Here is a 20,547-nt window from a genome sequence, read left to right on the forward strand (position 1 = left end):
TCTGGACGTTGCACGGAGGTCTGCCAAGTGTTTGACAAGAAGAGAGGAAAAGTTGTCCAAAACAGCTTCCAATCGAATATTCATGTGATTGGAAACGTCAGGAAAGTGGTAAGGTACTGTTTTCTATCAGTTGGCAAGCTGGCGCACACAATCCCAGTGTTGTACAGCTTCCTTCTTCACCTTTCCGATGCTGCCGCTCTCTCCGGCTCCCGGAGCCGAAGAAGCGGCTTCTTCGCGCAAAGACGATTGTACCGCTCACAGTGCTCTCTTAACGCCGCTTCTGCCGAATGAAGCCCGGGAGCGGCGCTTAACTCCGGAGAGCCTCGTACCATCTTCTTTAGCGTCTTTTGTGGTCTACATCCTAGCAGAAAGCTTTTCCACTCAGTCTGGCAAGGAAAACCTGCGCCAGCACAGAAAACATCTCCCATCGTGTTCTGGACGTTGCACGGAGGTCTGCCAAGTGTTTGAAAGAAACAAAGAAAAGTTGTCCAAAACAGCTTCCAATCGAATGTTCATGTGATTGGAAAAGTCAGGAAAGTGGTAAGGTACTGTTTTCTATCAGTTGGCAAGCTGCGCACACAATCCCAGTGTTGTACAGCTTCCTTCTTCACCTTTCCGATGCTGCCGCTCTCTCCGGCTCCCGGAGCCGAAGAAGCGGCTTCTTCGCGCAAAGACGATTGTACCGCTCACAGTGCTCTCTTAGCGCCGCTTCTGCCGAAAGAAGCCCGGGAGCGGCGCTTAGCTCCGGAGAGCATCGTACCTTCGTCTTTAGCGTCTTTTGTGGTCTACATCCTAGCAGAAAGCTTTTCCACTCTGTCTGGCAAGGAAAACATGCGCCAGCACAGAAAACATCTCCCATCGTGTTCTGGACGTTGCACGGAGGTCTGCCAAGTGTTTGACAAGAAGAGAGGAAAAGTTGTCCAAAACAGCTTCCAATCGAATATTCATGTGATTGGAAACGTCAGGAAAGTGGTAAGGTACTGTTTTCTATCAGTTGGCAAGCTGGCGCACACAATCCCAGTGTTGTACAGCTTCCTTCTTCACCTTTCCGATGCTGCCGCTCTCTCCGGCTCCCGGAGCCGAAGAAGCGGCTTCTTCGCGCAAAGACGATTGTACCGCTCACAGTGCTCTCTTAACGCCGCTTCTGCCGAATGAAGCCCGGGAGCGGCGCTTAACTCCGGAGAGCCTCGTACCATCTTCTTTAGCGTCTTTTGTGGTCTACATCCTAGCAGAAAGCTTTTCCACTCAGTCTGGCAAGGAAAACCTGCGCCAGCACAGAAAACATCTCCCATCGTGTTCTGGACGTTGCACGGAGGTCTGCCAAGTGTTTGAAAGAAACAAAGAAAAGTTGTCCAAAACAGCTTCCAATCGAATGTTCATGTGATTGGAAAAGTCAGGAAAGTGGTAAGGTACTGTTTTCTATCAGTTGGCAAGCTGCGCACACAATCCCAGTGTTGTACAGCTTCCTTCTTCACCTTTCCGATGCTGCCGCTCTCTCCGGCTCCCGGAGCCGAAGAAGCGGCTTCTTCGCGCAAAGACGATTGTACCGCTCACAGTGCTCTCTTAGCGCCGCTTCTGCCGAAAGAAGCCCGGGAGCGGCGCTTAACTCCGGAGAGGCTCGTACCTTCGTCTTTAGCGTCTTTTGTGGTCTACATCCTAGCAGAAAGCTTTTCCACTCTGTCTGGCAAGGAAAACCTGCGCCAGCACAGAAAACATCTCCCTTCGTGTTCTGGACGTTGTACGGAGGTCTGCCAAGTGTTTGAAAGAAACAAAGAAAAGTTGTCCAAAACAGCTTCCAATCTAATATTCATGTGATTGGAAAAGTCAGGAAAGTTTAAGGTACTGTTTTCTATCAGTTGGCAAGCTGCGCACACAATCCCAGTGTTGTACAGTTTCCTTCTTCACCTTTCCGATGCTGCCGCTCTCTCCGGCTCCCGGAGCCGAAGAAGCGGCTTCTTCGCGCAAAGACGATTGTACCGCTCACAGTGCTCTCTTAGCGCCGCTTCTGCCGAAAGAAGCCCGGGAGCGGTGCTTAGCTCCGGAGAGCATCGTACCTTCGTCTTTAGCGTCTTTTGTGGTCTACATCCTAGCAGAAAGCTTTTCCACTCAGTCTGGCAAGGAAAACCTGCGCCAGCGCAGAAAACATCTCCCATCGTGTTCTGGACGTTGCACGGAGGTCTGCCAAGTGTTTGCATAAAGAAATGAAAAGTTGTCCAAAACAGCTTCCAATCGAATATTCCTGTGATTGGAAAAGTCAGGAAAGTGGTAAGGTACTGTTTTCTATCAGTTGGCAAGCTGGCGCACACAATCCCAGTGTTGTACAGCTTCCTTCTTCACCTTTCCGATGCTGCCGCTCTCTCCGGCTCCCGGAGCCGAAGAAGCGGCTTCTTCGCGCAAAGACGATTGTACCGCTCACAGTGCTCTCTTAACGCCGCTTCTGCCGAATGAAGCCCGGGAGCGGCGCTTAACTCCGGAGAGCCTCGTACCATCTTCTTTAGCGTCTTTTGTGGTCTACATCCTAGCAGAAAGCTTTTCCACTCTGTCTGGCAAGGAAAACCTGCGCCAGCACAGAAAACATCTCCCATCGTGTTCTGGACGTTGCACGGAGGTCTGCCAAGTGTTTGAAAGAAACAAAGAAAAGTTGTCCAAAACAGCTTCCAATCGAATGTTCATGTGATTGGAAAAGTCAGGAAAGTGGTAAGGTACTGTTTTCTATCAGGTGGCAAGCTGCGCACACAAGCCCAGTGTTGTACAGCTTCCTTCTTCACCTTTCCGATGCTGCCGCTCTCTCCGGCTCCCAGAGCCGAAGAAGCGGCTTCTTCGCGCAAAGACGATTGTACCGCTCACAGTGCTCTCTTAGCGCCGCTTCTGCCGAAAGAAGCCCGGGAGCGGCGCTTAACTCCGGAGAGCATCGTCCCTTCGTCTTTAGCGTCTTTTGTGGTCTACATCCTAGCAGAAAGCTTTTCCACTCTGTCTGGCAAGGAAAACCTGCGCCAGCACAGAAAACATCTCCCTTCGTGTTCTGGACGTTGTACGGAGGTCTGCCAAGTGTTTGAAAGAAACAAAGAAAAGTTGTCCAAAACAGCTTCCAATCTAATATTCATGTGATTGGAAACGTCAGGAAAGTGTAAGGTACTGTTTTCTATCAGTTGGCAAGCTGCGCACACAATCCCAGTGTTGTACAGCTTCCTTCTTCACCTTTCCGATGCTGCCGCTCTCTCCGGCTCCCGGAGCCGAAGAAGCGGCTTCTTCGCGCAAAGACGATTGTACCGCTCACAGTGCTCTCTTAGCGCGGCTTCTGCCGAAAGAAGCCCGGGAGCGGTGCTTAGCTCCGGAGAGCATCGTACCTTCGTCTTTAGCGTCTTTTGTGGTCTACATCCTAGCAGAAAGCTTTTCCACTCAGTCTGGCAAGGAAAACCTGCGCCAGCGCAGAAAACATCTCCCATCGTGTTCTGGACGTTGCACGGAGGTCTGCCAAGTGTTTGCATAAAGAAATGAAAAGTTGTCCAAAACAGCTTCCAATCGAATATTCCTGTGATTGGAAAAGTCAGGAAAGTGGTAAGGTACTGTTTTCTATCAGTTGGCAAGCTGCGCACACAAGCCCAGTGTTGTACAGCTTCCTTCTTCACCTTTCCGATGCTGCCGCTCTCTCCGGCTCCCGGAGCCGAAGAAGCGGCTTCTTCGCGCAAAGACGATTGTACCGGTCACAGTGCTCTCTTAGCGCGGCTTCTGCCGAAAGAAGCCCGGGAGCGGCGCTTAACTCCGGAGAGCATCGTACCTTCGTCTTTAGCGTCTTTTGTGGTCTACATCCTAGCAGAAAGCTTTTCCACTCTGTCTGGCAAGGAAAACCTGCGCCAGCACAGAAAACATCTCCCTTCGTGTTCTGGACGTTGTACGGAGGTCTGCCAAGTGTTTGAAAGAAACAAAGAAAAGTTGTCCAAAACAGCTTCCAATCGAATATTCTGTGATTGGAAACGTCAGGAAAGTGTAAGGTACTGTTTTCTATCAGTTGGCAAGCTGCGCACACAATCCCAGTGTTGTACAGCTTCCTTCTTCACCTTTCCGATGCTGCCGCTCTCTCCGGCTCCCGGAGCCGAAGAAGCGGCTTCTTCACGCAAAGACGATTGTACCGCTCACAGTGCTCTCTTAGCGCCGCTTCTGCCGAAAGAAGCCCGGGAGCGGTGCTTAGCTCCGGAGAGCATCGTACCTTCGTCTTTAGCGTCTTTTGTGGTCTACATCCTAGCAGAAAGCTTTTCCACTCAGTCTGGCAAGGAAAACCTGCGCCAGCGCAGAAAACATCTCCCATCGTGTTCTGGACGTTGCACGGAGGTCTGCCAAGTGTTTGACAAGAAGAGAGGAAAAGTTGTCCAAAACAGCTTCCAATCGAATATTCATGTGATTGGAAAAGTCAGGAGAGTGGTAAGGTACTGTTTCCTATCAGTTGGCAAGCTGCGCACACAATCCCAGTGTTGTACAGCTTCCTTCTTCACCTTTCCGATGCTGCCGCTCTCTCCGGCTCCCGGAGCCGAAGAAGCGGCTTCTTCGCGCAAAGGCGATTGTACCGCTCACAGTGCTCTCTTAGCGCGGCTTCTGCCGAAAGAAGCCCGGGAGCGGTGCTTAGCTCCGGAGAGGCTCGTACCTTCGTCTTTAGCGTCTTTTGTGGTCTACATCCTAGCAGAAAGCTTTTCCACTCTGTCTGGCAAGGATAACCTGCGCCAGCACAGAAAACATCTCCCATCGTGTTCTGGACGTTGTACGGAGGTCTGCCAAGTGTTTGCATAAAGAAATGAAAAGTTGTCCAAAATAACTTCCTATCGAATGTTCATGTGATTGGAAAAGTCAGGAAAGTGGTAAGGTACTGTTTTCTATCAGTTGGCAAGCTGCGCACACAATCCCAGTGTTGTACAGCTTCCTTCTTCACCTTTCCGATGCTGCCGCTCTCTCCGGCTCCCGGAGCCGAAGAAGCGGCTTCTTCGCGCAAAGACGATTGTACCGCTCACAGTGCTCTCTTAGCGCCGCTTCTGCCGAATGAAGCCCGGGAGCGGCGCTTAGCTCCGGAGAGCCTCGTACCTTCGTCTTTAGCGTCTTTTGTGGTCTACATCCTAGCAGAAAGCTTTTCCACTCTGTCTGGCAAGGAAAACCTGCGCCAGCGCAGAAAACATCTCCCATCGTGTTCTGGACGTTGCACGGAGGTCTGCCAAGTGTTTGCATAAAGAAATGAAAAGTTGTCCAAAATAACTTCCTATCGATTGTTCATGTGATTGGAAAAGTCAGGAAAGTGGTAAGGTACTGTTTTCTATCAGTTGGCAAGCTGCGCACACAATCCCAGTGTTGTACAGCTTCCTTCTTCACCTTTCCGATGCTGCCGCTCTCTCCGGCTCCCGGAGCCGAAGAAGCGGCTTCTTCGCGCAAAGACGATTGTACCGCTCACAGTGCTCTCTTAGCGCCGCTTCTGCCGAAAGAAGCCCGGGAGCGGTGCTTAGCTCCGGAGAGCATCGTACCTTCGTCTTTAGCGTCTTTTGTGGTCTACATCCTAGCAGAAAGCTTTTCCACTCTGTCTGGCAAGGAAAACCTGCGCCAGCGCAGAAAACATCTCCCATCGTGTTCTGGACGTTGCACGGAGGTCTGCCAAGTGTTTGCATAAAGAAATGAAAAGTTGTCCAAAATAACTTCCTATCGAATATTCATGTGATTGGAAAAGTCAGGAAAGTGGTAAGGTACTGTTTTCTATCAGTTGGCAAGCTGCGCACACAATCCCAGTGTTGTACAGCTTCCTTCTTCACCTTTCCGATGCTGCCGCTCTCTCCGGCTCCCGGAGCCGAAGAAGCGGCTTCTTCGCGCAAAGACGATTGTACCTGTCACAGTGCTCTCTTAGCGCCGCTTCTGCCGAAAGAAGCCCGGGAGCGGCGCTTAGCTCCGGAGAGCATCGTACCTTCGTCTTTAGCGTCTTTTGTGGTCTACATCCTAGCAGAAAGCTTTTCCACTCTGTCTGGCAAGGAAAACCTGCGCCAGCACAGAAAACATCTCCCATCGTGTTCTGGACGTTGCACGGAGGTCTGCCAAGTGTTTGAAAGAAACAAAGAAAAGTTGTCCAAAACAGCTTCCAATCGAATGTTCATGTGATTGGAAAAGTCAGGAAAGTGGTAAGGTACTGTTTTCTATCAGTTGGCAAGCTGCGCACACAATCCCAGTGTTGTACAGCTTCCTTCTTCACCTTTCCGATGCTGCCGCTCTCTCCGGCTCCCGGAGCCGAAGAAGCGGCTTCTTCGCGCAAAGACGATTGTACCGCTCACAGTGCTCTCTTAGCGCCGCTTCTGCCGAAAGAAGCCCGGGAGCGGCGCTTAGCTCCGGAGAGGCTCGTACCTTCGTCTTTAGCGTCTTTTGTGGTCTACATCCTAGCAGAAAGCTTTTCCACTCTGTCTGGCAAGGAAAACCTGCGCCAGCACAGAAAACATCTCCCATCGTGTTCTGGACGTTGTACGGAGGTCTGCCAAGTGTTTGACAAGAAGAGAGGAAAAGTTGTCCAAAACAGCTTCCAATCGAATATTCATGTGATTGGAAACGTCAGGAAAGTGGTAAGGTACTGTTTTCTATCAGTTGGCAAGCTGGCGCACACAATCCCAGTGTTGTACAGCTTCCTTCTTCACCTTTCCGATGCTGCCGCTCTCTCCGGCTCCCGGAGCCGAAGAAGCGGCTTCTTCGCGCAAAGACGATTGTACCGCTCACAGTGCTCTCTTAGCGCCGCTTCTGCCGAATGAAGCCCGGGAGCGGCGCTTAACTCCGGAGAGCCTCGTACCATCTTCTTTAGCGTCTTTTGTGGTCTACATCCTAGCAGAAAGCTTTTCCACTCTGTCTGGCAAGGAAAACCTGCGCCAGCGCAGAAAACATCTCCCATCGTGTTCTGGACGTTGCACGGAGGTCTGCCAAGTGTTTGCATAAAGAAATGAAAAGTTGTCCAAAATAACTTCCTATCGAATGTTCATGTGATTGGAAAGGTCAGGAAAGTGGTAAGGTACTGTTTTCTATCAGTTGGCAAGCTGCGCACACAATCCCAGTGTTGTACAGCTTCCTTCTTCACCTTTCCGATGCTGCCGCTCTCTCCGGCTCCCGGAGCCGAAGAAGCGGCTTCTTCGCGCAAAGACGATTGTACCGCTCACAGTGCTCTCTTAGCGCGGCTTCTGCCGAAAGAAGCCCGGGAGCGGCGCTTAGCTCCGGAGAGCATCGTCCCTTCGTCTTTAGCGTCTTTTGTGGTCTACATCCTAGCAGAAAGCTTTTCCACTCTGTCTGGCAAGGAAAACCTGCGGGAGCACAGAAAACATCTCCCATCGTGTTCTGGACGTTGTACGGAGGTCTGCCAAGTGTTTGACAAGAATAGAAGAAAAGTTGTCCAAAACAGCTTCCAATCTAATATTCATGTGATTGGAAAAGTCAGGAAAGTTGTAAGGTACTGTTTTCTATCAGTTGGCAAGCTGCGCACACAATCCCAGTGTTGTACAGCTTCCTTCTTCACCTTTCCGATGCTGCCGCTCTCTCCGGCTCCCGGAGCCGAAGAAGCGGCTTCTTCGCGCAAAGACGATTGTACCGCTCACAGTGCTCTCTTAGCGCGGCTTCTGCCGAAAGAAGCCCGGGAGCGGCGCTTAGCTCCGGAGAGCATCGTACCTTCGTCTTTAGCGTCTTTTGTGGTCTACATCCTAGCAGAAAGCTTTTCCACTCTGTCTGGCAAGGAAAACCTGCGCCAGCACAGAAAACATCTCCCATCGTGTTCTGGACGTTGTACGGAGGTCTGCCAAGTGTTTGAAAGAAACAAAGAAAAGTTGTCCAAAACAGCTTCCAATCGAATATTCATGTGATTGGAAAAGTCAGGAGAGTGGTAAGGTACTGTTTTCTATCAGTTGGCAAGCTGCGCACACAATCCCAGTGTTGTACAGCTTCCTTCTTCACCTTTCCGATGCTGCCGCTCTCTCCGGCTCCCGGAGCCGAAGAAGCGGCTTCTTCGCGCAAAGGCGATTGTACCGCTCACAGTGCTCTCTTAGCGCCGCTTCTGCCGAAAGAAGCCCGGGAGCGGTGCTTAGCTCCGGAGGGCCTCGTACCTTCGTCTTTAGCGTCTTTTGTGGTCTACATCCTAGCAGAAAGCTTTTCCACTCTGTCTGGCAAGGAAAACATGCGGAACACAGAAAACATCTGCCATCGTGTTCTGGACGTTGTACGGAGGTCTGCCAAGTGTTTGCATAAAGAAATGAAAAGTTGTCCAAAATAACTTCCTATCGAATGTTCATGTGATTGGAAAAGTCAGGAAAGTGGTAAGGTACTGTTTTCTATCAGGTGGCAAGCTGCGCACACAAGCCCAGTGTTGTACAGCTTCCTTCTTCACCTTTCCGATGCTGCCGCTCTCTCCGGCTCCCGGAGCCGAAGAAGCGGCTTCTTCGCGCAAAGACGATTGTACCGCTCACAGTGCTCTCTTAGCGCCGCTTCTGCCGAAAGAAGCCCGGGAGCGGCGCTTAGCTCCGGAGAGCATCGTCCCTTCGTCTTTAGCGTCTTTTGTGGTCTACATCCTAGCAGAAAGCTTTTCCACTCTGTCTGGCAAGGAAAACATGCGCCAGCGCAGAAAACATCTCCCATCGTGTTCTGGACGTTGCACGGAGGTCTGCCAAGTGTTTGACAAGAAGAGAAGAAAAGTTGTCCAAAACAGCTCCCAATCGAATATTCATGTGATTGGAAACGTCAGGAAAGTGGTAAGGTACTGTTTTCTATCAGTTGGCAAGCTGGCGCACACAATCCCAGTGTTGTACAGCTTCCTTCTTCACCTTTCCGATGCTGCCGCTCTCTCCGGCTCCCGGAGCCGAAGAAGCGGCTTCTTCGCGCAAAGACGATTGTACCGCTCACAGTGCTCTCTTAGCGCCGCTTCTGCCGAATGAAGCCCGGGAGCGGCGCTTAACTCCGGAGAGCCTCGTACCATCTTCTTTAGCGTCTTTTGTGGTCTACATCCTAGCAGAAAGCTTTTCCACTCTGTCTGGCAAGGAAAACCTGCGCCAGCGCAGAAAACATCTCCCATCGTGTTCTGGACGTTGCACGGAGGTCTGCCAAGTGTTTGCATAAAGAAATGAAAAGTTGTCCAAAATAACTTCCTATCGAATGTTCATGTGATTGGAAAGGTCAGGAAAGTGGTAAGGTACTGTTTTCTATCAGTTGGCAAGCTGGCGCACACAATCCCAGTGTTGTACAGCTTCCTTCTTCACCTTTCCGATGCTGCCGCTCTCTCCGGCTCCCGGAGCCGAAGAAGCGGCTTCTTCGCGCAAAGACGATTGTACCGCTCACAGTGCTCTCTTAGCGCGGCTTCTGCCGAAAGAAGCCCGGGAGCGGCGCTTAGCTCCGGAGAGCATCGTCCCTTCGTCTTTAGCGTCTTTTGTGGTCTACATCCTAGCAGAAAGCTTTTCCACTCTGTCTGGCAAGGAAAACCTGCGGGAGCACAGAAAACATCTCCCATCGTGTTCTGGACGTTGTACGGAGGTCTGCCAAGTGTTTGACAAGAAGAGAAGAAAAGTTGTCCAAAACAGCTTCCAATCGAATATTCATGTGATTGGAAAAGTCAGGAAAGTTGTAAGGTACTGTTTTCTATCAGTTGGCAAGCTGCGCACACAATCCCAGTGTTGTACAGCTTCCTTCTTCACCTTTCCGATGCTGCCGCTCTCTCCGGCTCCCGGAGCCGAAGAAGCGGCTTCTTCGCGCAAAGGCGATTGTACCGCTCACAGTGCTCTCTTAGCGCGGCTTCTGCCGAAAGAAGCCCGGGAGCGGTGCTTAGCTCCGGAGAGGCTCGTACCTTCGTCTTTAGCGTCTTTTGTGGTCTACATCCTAGCAGAAAGCTTTTCCACTCTGTCTGGCAAGGATAACCTGCGCCAGCACAGAAAACATCTCCCATCGTGTTCTGGACGTTGCACGGAGGTCTGCCAAGTGTTTGCATAAAGAAATGAAAAGTTGTCCAAAATAACTTCCTATCGAATGTTCATGTGATTGGAAAAGTCAGGAAAGTGGTAAGGTACTGTTTTCTATCAGTTGGCAAGCTGCGCACACAATCCCAGTGTTGTACAGCTTCCTTCTTCACCTTTCCGATGCTGCCGCTCTCTCCGGCTCCCGGAGCCGAAGAAGCGGCTTCTTCGCGCAAAGACGATTGTACCGCTCACAGTGCTCTCTTAGCGCCGCTTCTGCCGAATGAAGCCCGGGAGCGGCGCTTAGCTCCGGAGAGCCTCGTACCTTCGTCTTTAGCGTCTTTTGTGGTCTACATCCTAGCAGAAAGCTTTTCCACTCTGTCTGGCAAGGAAAACCTGCGCCAGCACAGAAAACATCTCCCATCGTGTTCTGGACGTTGCACGGAGGTCTTCCAAGTGTTTGCATAAAGAAATGAAAAGTTGTCCAAAATAACTTCCTATCGATTGTTCATGTGATTGGAAAAGTCAGGAAAGTGGTAAGGTACTGTTTTCTATCAGTTGGCAAGCTGCGCACACAATCCCAGTGTTGTACAGCTTCCTTCTTCACCTTTCCGATGCTGCCGCTCTCTCCGGCTCCCGGAGCCGAAGAAGCGGCTTCTTCGCGCAAAGACGATTGTACCGCTCACAGTGCTCTCTTAGCGCCGCTTCTGCCGAAAGAAGCCCGGGAGCGGTGCTTAGCTCCGGAGAGCATCGTACCTTCGTCTTTAGCGTCTTTTGTGGTCTACATCCTAGCAGAAAGCTTTTCCACTCTGTCTGGCAAGGAAAACCTGCGCCAGCGCAGAAAACATCTCCCATCGTGTTCTGGACGTTGCACGGAGGTCTGCCAAGTGTTTGCATAAAGAAATGAAAAGTTGTCCAAAATAACTTCCTATCGAATATTCATGTGATTGGAAAAGTCAGGAAAGTGGTAAGGTACTGTTTTCTATCAGTTGGCAAGCTGCGCACACAATCCCAGTGTTGTACAGCTTCCTTCTTCACCTTTCCGATGCTGCCGCTCTCTCCGGCTCCCGGAGCCGAAGAAGCGGCTTCTTCGCGCAAAGACGATTGTACCTGTCACAGTGCTCTCTTAGCGCCGCTTCTGCCGAAAGAAGCCCGGGAGCGGCGCTTAGCTCCGGAGAGCATCGTACCTTCGTCTTTAGCGTCTTTTGTGGTCTACATCCTAGCAGAAAGCTTTTCCACTCTGTCTGGCAAGGAAAACCTGCGCCAGCACAGAAAACATCTCCCATCGTGTTCTGGACGTTGCACGGAGGTCTGCCAAGTGTTTGAAAGAAACAAAGAAAAGTTGTCCAAAACAGCTTCCAATCGAATGTTCATGTGATTGGAAAAGTCAGGAAAGTGGTAAGGTACTGTTTTCTATCAGTTGGCAAGCTGCGCACACAATCCCAGTGTTGTACAGCTTCCTTCTTCACCTTTCCGATGCTGCCGCTCTCTCCGGCTCCCGGAGCCGAAGAAGCGGCTTCTTCGCGCAAAGACGATTGTACCGCTCACAGTGCTCTCTTAGCGCGGCTTCTGCCGAAAGAAGCCCGGGAGCGGCGCTTAGCTCCGGAGAGCATCGTCCCTTCGTCTTTAGCGTCTTTTGTGGTCTACATCCTAGCAGAAAGCTTTTCCACTCTGTCTGGCAAGGATAACCTGCGCCAGCACAGAAAACATCTCCCATCGTGTTCTGGACGTTGTACGGAGGTCTGCCAAGTGTTTGACAAGAATAGAAGAAAAGTTGTCCAAAACAGCTTCCAATCTAATATTCATGTGATTGGAAAAGTCAGGAAAGTTGTAAGGTACTGTTTTCTATCAGTTGGCAAGCTGCGCACACAATCCCAGTGTTGTACAGCTTCCTTCTTCACCTTTCCGATGCTGCCGCTCTCTCCGGCTCCCGGAGCCGAAGAAGCGGCTTCTTCGCGCAAAGACGATTGTACCGCTCACAGTGCTCTCTTAGCGCCGCTTCTGCCGAAAGAAGCCCGGGAGCGGCGCTTAGCTCCGGAGAGCATCGTACCTTCGTCTTTAGCGTCTTTTGTGGTCTACATCCTAGCAGAAAGCTTTTCCACTCTGTCTGGCAAGGAAAACCTGCGCCAGCACAGAAAACATCTCCCATCGTTTTCTGGACGTTGTACGGAGGTCTGCCAAGTGTTTGAAAGAAACAAAGAAAAGTTGTCCAAAACAGCTTCCAATCGAATATTCATGTGATTGGAAAAGTCAGGAGAGTGGTAAGGTACTGTTTTCTATCAGTTGGCAAGCTGCGCACACAATCCCAGTGTTGTACAGCTTCCTTCTTCACCTTTCCGATGCTGCCGCTCTCTCCGGCTCCCGGAGCCGAAGAAGCGGCTTCTTCGCGCAAAGGCGATTGTACCGCTCACAGTGCTCTCTTAGCGCCGCTTCTGCCGAAAGAAGCCCGGGAGCGGTGCTTAGCTCCGGAGGGCCTCGTACCTTCGTCTTTAGCGTCTTTTGTGGTCTACATCCTAGCAGAAAGCTTTTCCACTCTGTCTGGCAAGGAAAACATGCGGAACACAGAAAACATCTGCCATCGTGTTCTGGACGTTGTACGGAGGTCTGCCAAGTGTTTGCATAAAGAAATGAAAAGTTGTCCAAAATAACTTCCTATCGAATGTTCATGTGATTGGAAAAGTCAGGAAAGTGGTAAGGTACTGTTTTCTATCAGGTGGCAAGCTGCGCACACAAGCCCAGTGTTGTACAGCTTCCTTCTTCACCTTTCCGATGCTGCCGCTCTCTCCGGCTCCCGGAGCCGAAGAAGCGGCTTCTTCGCGCAAAGACGATTGTACCGCTCACAGTGCTCTCTTAGCGCCGCTTCTGCCGAAAGAAGCCCGGGAGCGGCGCTTAGCTCCGGAGAGCATCGTCCCTTCGTCTTTAGCGTCTTTTGTGGTCTACATCCTAGCAGAAAGCTTTTCCACTCTGTCTGGCAAGGAAAACATGCGCCAGCGCAGAAAACATCTCCCATCGTGTTCTGGACGTTGCACGGAGGTCTGCCAAGTGTTTGACAAGAAGAGAAGAAAAGTTGTCCAAAACAGCTCCCAATCGAATATTCATGTGATTGGAAACGTCAGGAAAGTGGTAAGGTACTGTTTTCTATCAGTTGGCAAGCTGGCGCACACAATCCCAGTGTTGTACAGCTTCCTTCTTCACCTTTCCGATGCTGCCGCTCTCTCCGGCTCCCGGAGCCGAAGAAGCGGCTTCTTCGCGCAAAGACGATTGTACCGCTCACAGTGCTCTCTTAGCGCCGCTTCTGCCGAAAGAAGCCCGGGAGCGGCGCTTAGCTCCGGAGAGCATCGTACCTTCCTCTTTAGCGTCTTTTGTGGTCTACATCCTAGCAGAAAGCTTTTCCACTCTGTCTGGCAAGGATAACCTGCGCCAGCACAGAAAACATCTCCCATCGTGTTCTGGACGTTGTACGGAGGTCTGCCAAGTGTTTGCATAAAGAAATGAAAAGTTGTCCAAAATAACTTCCTATCGAATGTTCATGTGATTGGAAAAGTCAGGAAAGTGGTAAGGTACTGTTTTCTATCAGTTGGCAAGCTGCGCACACAATCCCAGTGTTGTACAGCTTCCTTCTTCACCTTTCCGATGCTGCCGCTCTCTCCGGCTCCCGGAGCCGAAGAAGCGGCTTCTTCGCGCAAAGGCGATTGTACCGCTCACAGTGCTCTCTTAGCGCCGCTTCTGCCGAAAGAAGCCCGGGAGCGGTGCTTAGCTCCGGAGAGCATCGTACCTTCGTCTTTAGCGTCTTTTGTGGTCTACATCCTAGCAGAAAGCTTTTCCACTCTGTCTGGCAAGGAAAACCTGCGCAAGCACAGAAAACATCTCCCATCGTGTTCTGGACGTTGCACGGATGTCTGCCAAGTGTTTGAAAGAAACAAAGAAAAGTTGTCCAAAACAGCTTCCAATCGAATATTCATGTGATTGGAAAAGTCAGGAGAGTGGTAAGGTACTGTTTTCTATCAGTTGGCAAGCTGCGCACACAATCCCAGTGTTGTACAGCTTCCTTCTTCACCTTTCCGATGCTGCCGCTCTCTCCGGCTCCCGGAGCCGAAGAAGCGGCTTCTTCGCGCAAAGGCGATAGTACCGCTCACAGTGCTCTCTTAGCGCCGCTTCTGCCGAAAGAAGCCCGGGAGCGGTGCTTAGCTCCGGAGAGCCTCGTACCTTCTTCTTTAGCGTCTTTTGTGGTCTACATCCTAGCAGAAAGCTTTTCCACTCTGTCTGGCAAGGAAAACCTGCGCCAGCGCAGAAAACATCTCCCATCGTGTTCTGGACGTTGCACGGAGGTCTGCCAAGTGTTTGCATAAAGAAATGAAAAGTTGTCCAAAATAACTTCCTATCGAATATTCATGTGATTGGAAAAGTCAGGAGAGTGGTAAGGTACTGTTTTCTATCAGTTGGCAAGCTGCGCACACAATCCCAGTGTTGTACAGCTTCCTTCTTCACCTTTCCGATGCTGCCGCTCTCTCCGGCTCCCGGAGCCGAAGAAGCGGCTTCTTCGCGCAAAGGCGATAGTACCGCTCACAGTGCTCTCTTAGCGCCGCTTCTGCCGAAAGAAGCCCGGGAGCGGTGCTTAGCTCCGGAGAGCCTCGTACCTTCGTCTTTAGCGTCTTTTGTGGTCTACATCCTAGCAGAAAGCTTTTCCACTCTGTCTGGCAAGGAAAACCTGCGCCAGCGCAGAAAACATCTCCCATCGTGTTCTGGACGTTGCACGGAGGTCTGCCAAGTGTTTGCATAAAGAAATGAAAAGTTGTCCAAAATAACTTCCTATCGATTGTTCATGTGATTGGAAAAGTCAGGAAAGTGGTAAGGTACTGTTTTCTATCAGTTGGCAAGCTGCGCACACAATCCCAGTGTTGTACAGCTTCCTTCTTCACCTTTCCGATGCTGCCGCTCTCTCCGGCTCCCGGAGCCGAAGAAGCGGCTTCTTCGCGCAAAGGCGATTGTACCGCTGACAGTGCTCTCTTAGCGCCGCTTCTGCCGAAAGAAGCCCGGGAGCGGTGCTTAGCTCCGGAGAGCCTCGTACCTTCGTCTTTAGCGTCTTTTGTGGTCTACATCCTAGCAGAAAGCTTTTCCACTCAGTCTGGCAAGGAAAACCTGCGCCAGCGCAGAAAACATCTCCCATCGTGTTCTGGACGTTGCACGGAGGTCTGCCAAGTGTTTGCATAAAGAAATGAAAAGTTGTCCAAAATAACTTCCTATCGAATGTTCATGTGATTGAAAAAGTCAGGAAAGTGGTAAGGTACTGTTTTCTATCAGGTGGCAAGCTGCGCACACAATCCCAGTGTTGTACAGCTTCCTTCTTCACCTTTCCGATGCTGCCGCTCTCTCCGGCTCCCGGAGCCGAAGAAGCGGCTTCTTCGCGCAAAGACGATTGTACCGCTCACAGTGCTCTCTTAGCGCCGCTTCTGCCGAAAGAAGCCCGGGAGCGGTGCTTAGCTCCGGAGAGCATCGTACCTTCGTCTTTAGCGTCTTTTGTGGTCTACATCCTAGCAGAAAGCTTTTCCACTCTGTCTGGCAAGGATAACCTGCGCCAGCACAGAAAACATCTCCCATCGTGTTCTGGACGTTGTACGGAGGTCTGCCAAGTGTTTGCATAAAGAAATGAAAAGTTGTCCAAAATAACTTCCTATCGAATGTTCATGTGATTGGAAAAGTCAGGAAAGTGGTAAGGTACTGTTTTCTATCAGTTGGCAAGCTGCGCACACAATCCCAGTGTTGTACAGCTTCCTTCTTCACCTTTCCGATGCTGCCGCTCTCTCCGGCTCCCGGAGCCGAAGAAGCGGCTTCTTCGCGCAAAGACGATTGTACCGCTCACAGTGCTCTCTTAGCGCCGCTTCTGCCGAAAGAAGCCCGGGAGCGGCGCTTAGCTCCGGAGAGCATCGTACCTTCGTCTTTAGCGTCTTTTGTGGTCTACATCCTAGCAGAAAGCTTTTCCACTCTGTCTGGCAAGGAAAACCTGCGCCAGCGCAGAAAACATCTCCCATCGTGTTCTGGACGTTGCACGGAGGTCTGCCAAGTGTTTGCATAAAGAAATGAAAAGTTGTCCAAAATAACTTCTAATCGAATATTCCTGTGATTGGAAAAGTCAGGAAAGTGGTAAGGTACTGTTTTCTATCAGTTGGCAAGCTGCGCACACAATCCCAGTGTTGTACAGCTTCCTTCTTCACCTTTCCGATGCTGCCGCTCTCTCCGGCTCCCGGAGCCGAAGAAGCGGCTTCTTCGCGCAAAGACGATTGTACCGCTCACAGTGCTCTCTTAGCGCCGCTTCTGCCGAAAGAAGCCCGGGAGCGGCGCTTAGCTCCGGAGAGCATCGTACCTTCGTCTTTAGAGTCTTTTGTGGTCTACATCCTAGCAGAAAGCTTTTCCACTCTGTCTGGCAAGGAAAACATGCGCCAGCACAGAAAACATCTCCCATCGTGTTCTGGACGTTGCACGGAGGTCTGCCAAGTGTTTGACAAAAAGAGAGGAAAAGTTGTCCAAAACAGCTTCCAATCGAATATTCATGTGATCGGAAACGTCAGGAAAGAGGTAAGGTACTGTTTTCTATCAGTTGGCAAGCTGGCGCACACAATCCCAGTGTTGTACAGCTTCCTTCTTCACCTTTCCGATGCTGCCGCTCTCTCCGGCTCCCGGAGCCGAAGAAGCGGCTTCTTCGCGCAAAGACGATTGTACCGCTCACAGTGCTCTCTTAACGCCGCTTCTGCCGAATGAAGCCCGGGAGCGGCGCTTAACTCCGGAGAGCCTCGTACCATCTTCTTTAGCGTCTTTTGTGGTCTACATCCTAGCAGAAAGCTTTTCCACTCAGTCTGGCAAGGAAAACCTGCGCCAGCACAGAAAACATCTCCCATCGTGTTCTGGACGTTGCACGGAGGTCTGCCAAGTGTTTGAAAGAAACAAAGAAAAGTTGTCCAAAACAGCTTCCTATCGAATGTTCATGTGGTTGGAAAAGTCAGGAAAGTGGTAAGGTACTGTTTTCTATCAGTTGGCAAGCTGCGCACACAATCCCAGTGTTGTACAGCTTCCTTCTTCACCTTTCCGATGCTGCCGCTCTCTCCGGCTCCCGGAGCCGAAGAAGCGGCTTCTTCGCGCAAAGACGATTGTACCGCTCACAGTGCTCTCTTAGCGCCGCTTCTGCCGAAAGAAGCCCGGGAGCGGCGCTTAACTCCGGAGAGCATCGTCCCTTCGTCTTTAGCGTCTTTTGTGGTCTACATCCTAGCAGAAAGCTTTTCCACTCTGTCTGGCAAGGAAAACCTGCGCCAGCACAGAAAACATCTCCCTTCGTGTTCTGGACGTTGTACGGAGGTCTGCCAAGTGTTTGAAAGAAACAAAGAAAAGTTGTCCAAAACAGCTTCCAATCGAATATTCTGTGATTGGAAACGTCAGGAAAGTTTAAGGTACTGTTTTCTATCAGTTGGCAAGCTGCGCACACAATCCCAGTGTTGTACAGCTTCCTTCTTCACCTTTCCGATGCTGCCGCTCTCTCCGGCTCCCGGAGCCGAAGAAGCGGCTTCTTCGCGCAAAGACGATTGTACCGCTCACAGTGCTCTCTTAGCGCGGCTTCTGCCGAAAGAAGCCCGGGAGCGGTGCTTAGCTCCGGAGAGCATCGTACCTTCGTCTTTAGCGTCTTTTGTGGTCTACATCCTAGCAGAAAGCTTTTCCACTCTGTCTGGCAAGGAAAACCTGCGCCAGCGCAGAAAACATCTCCCATCGTGTTCTGGACGTTGCACGGAGGTCTGCCAAGTGTTTGCATAAAGAAATGAAAAGTTGTCCAAAACAGCTTCCAATCGAATATTCCTGTGATTGGAAAAGTCAGGAAAGTGGTAAGGTACTGTTTTCTATCAGTTGGCAAGCTGCGCACACAATCCCAGTGTTGTACAGCTTCCTTCTTCACCTTTCCGATGCTGCCGCTCTCTCCGGCTCCCGGAGCCGAAGAAGCGGCTTCTTCGCGCAAAGACGATTGTACCGCTCACAGTGCTCTCTTAGCGCGGCTTCTGCCGAAAGAAGCCCGGGAGCGGCGCTTAGCTCCGGAGAGCATCGTACCTTCGTCTTTAGCGTCTTTTGTGGTCTACATCCTAGCAGAAAGCTTTTCCACTCAGTCTGGCAAGGAAAACCTGCGCCAGCGCAGAAAACATCTCCCATCGTGTTCTGGACGTTGTACGGAGGTCTGCCAAGTGTTTGACAAGAAGAGAAGAAAAGTTGTCCAAAACAGCTTCCAATCGAATATTCATGTGATTGGAAAAGTCAGGAAAGTTGTAAGGTACTGTTTTCTATCAGTTGGCAAGCTGCGCACACAATCCCAGTGTTGTACAGCTTCCTTCTTCACCTTTCCGATGCTGCCGCTCTCTCCGGCTCCCGGAGCCGAAGAAGCGGCTTCTTCGCGCAAAGACGATTGTACCGCTCACAGTGCTCTCTTAGCGCCGCTTCTGCCGAAAGAAGCCCGGGAGCGGCGCTTAGCTCCGGAGAGCATCGTACCTTCCTCTTTAGCGTCTTTTGTGGTCTACATCCTAGCAGAAAGCTTTTCCACTCTGTCTGGCAAGGATAACCTGCGCCAGCACAGAAAACATCTCCCATCGTGTTCTGGACGTTGCACGGAGGTCTGCCAAGTGTTTGCATAAAGAAATGAAAAGTTGTCCAAAATAACTTCCTATCGATTGTTCATGTGATTGGAAAAGTCAGGAAAGTGGTAAGGTACTGTTTTCTATCAGTTGGCAAGCTGCGCACACAATCCCAGTGTTGTACAGCTTCCTTCTTCACCTTTCCGATGCTGCCGCTCTCTCCGGCTCCCGGAGCCGAAGAAGCGGCTTCTTCGCGCAAAGGCGATTGTACCGCTCACAGTGCTCTCTTAGCGCCGCTTCTGCCGAAAGAAGCCCGGGAGCGGTGCTTAGCTCCGGAGAGCATCGTACCTTCGTCTTTAGCGTCTTTTGTGGTCTACATCCTAGCAGAAAGCTTTTCCACTCTGTCTGGCAAGGAAAACCTGCGCAAGCACAGTAAACATCTCCCATCGTGTTCTGGACGTTGCACGGATGTCTGCCAAGTGTTTGAAAGAAACAAAGAAAAGTTGTCCAAAACAGCTTCCAATCGAATATTCATGTGATTGGAAAAGTCAGGAGAGTGGTAAGGTACTGTTTTCTATCAGTTGGCAAGCTGCGCACACAATCCCAGTGTTGTACAGCTTCCTTCTTCACCTTTCCGATGCTGCCGCTCTCTCCGGCTCCCGGAGCCGAAGAAGCGGCTTCTTCGCGCAAAGGCGATTGTACCGCTCACAGTGCTCTCTTAGCGCCGCTTCTGCCGAAAGAAGCCCGGGAGCGGTGCTTAGCTCCGGAGAGCCTCGTACCTTCGTCTTTAGCGTCTTTTGTGGTCTACATCCTAGCAGAAAGCTTTTCCACTCTGTCTGGCAAGGAAAACCTGCGCCAGCGCAGAAAACATCTCCAATCGTGTTCTGGACGTTGCACGGAGGTCTGCCAAGTGTTTGCATAAAGAAATGAAAAGTTGTCCAAAATAACTTCCTATCGATTGTTCATGTGATTGGAAAAGTCAGGAAAGTGGTAAGGTACTGTTTTCTATCAGTTGGCAAGCTGCGCACACAATCCCAGTGTTGTACAGCTTCCTTCTTCACCTTTCCGATGCTGCCGCTCTCTCCGGCTCCCGGAGACGAAGAAGCGGCTTCTTCGCGCAAAGGCGATTGTACCGCTCACAGTGCTCTCTTAGCGCGGCTTCTGCCGAAAGAAGCCCGGGAGCGGTGCTTAACTCCGGAGAGCCTCGTACCTTCGTCTTTAGCGTCTTTTGTGGTCTACATCCTAGCAGAAAGCTTTTCCACTCAGTCTGGCAAGGAAAACCTGCGCCAGCGCAGAAAACATCTCCCATCGTGTTCTGGACGTTGCACGGAGGTCTGCCAAGTGTTTGCATAAAGAAATGAAAAGTTGTCCAAAATATCTTCCTATCGAATGTTCATGTGATTGAAAAAGTCAGGAAAGTGGTAAGGTACTGTTTTCTATCAGGTGGCAAGCTGCGCACACAATCCCAGTGTTGTACAGCTTCCTTCTTCACCTTTCCGATGCTGCCGCTCTCTCCGGCTCCCGGAGCCGAAGAAGCGGCTTCTTCGCGCAAAGACGATTGTACCGCTCACAGTGCTCTCTTAGCGCGGCTTCTGCCGAAAGAAGCCCGGGAGCGGTGCTTAGCTCCGGAGAGCATCGTACCTTCGTCTTTAGCGTCTTTTGTGGTCTACATCCTAGCAGAAAGCTTTTCCACTCTGTCTGGCAAGGATAACCTGCGCCAGCACAGAAAACATCTCCCATCGTGTTCTGGACGTTGTACGGAGGTCTGCCAAGTGTTTGCATAAAGAAATGAAAAGTTGTCCAAAATAACTTCCTATCGAATGTTCATGTGATTGGAAAAGTCAGGAAAGTGGTAAGGTACTGTTTTCTATCAGTTGGCAAGCTGCGCACACAATCCCAGTGTTGTACAGCTTCCTTCTTCACCTTTCCGATGCTGCCGCTCTCTCCGGCTCCCGGAGCCGAAGAAGCGGCTTCTTCGCGCAAAGACGATTGTACCGCTCACAGTGCTCTCTTAGCGCCGCTTC

Source organism: Ammospiza caudacuta, chromosome 15 (assembly GCF_027887145.1).
Source record: "Ammospiza caudacuta isolate bAmmCau1 chromosome 15, bAmmCau1.pri, whole genome shotgun sequence".
NCBI classification, from domain to species: Eukaryota; Metazoa; Chordata; class Aves; order Passeriformes; family Passerellidae; genus Ammospiza; species Ammospiza caudacuta.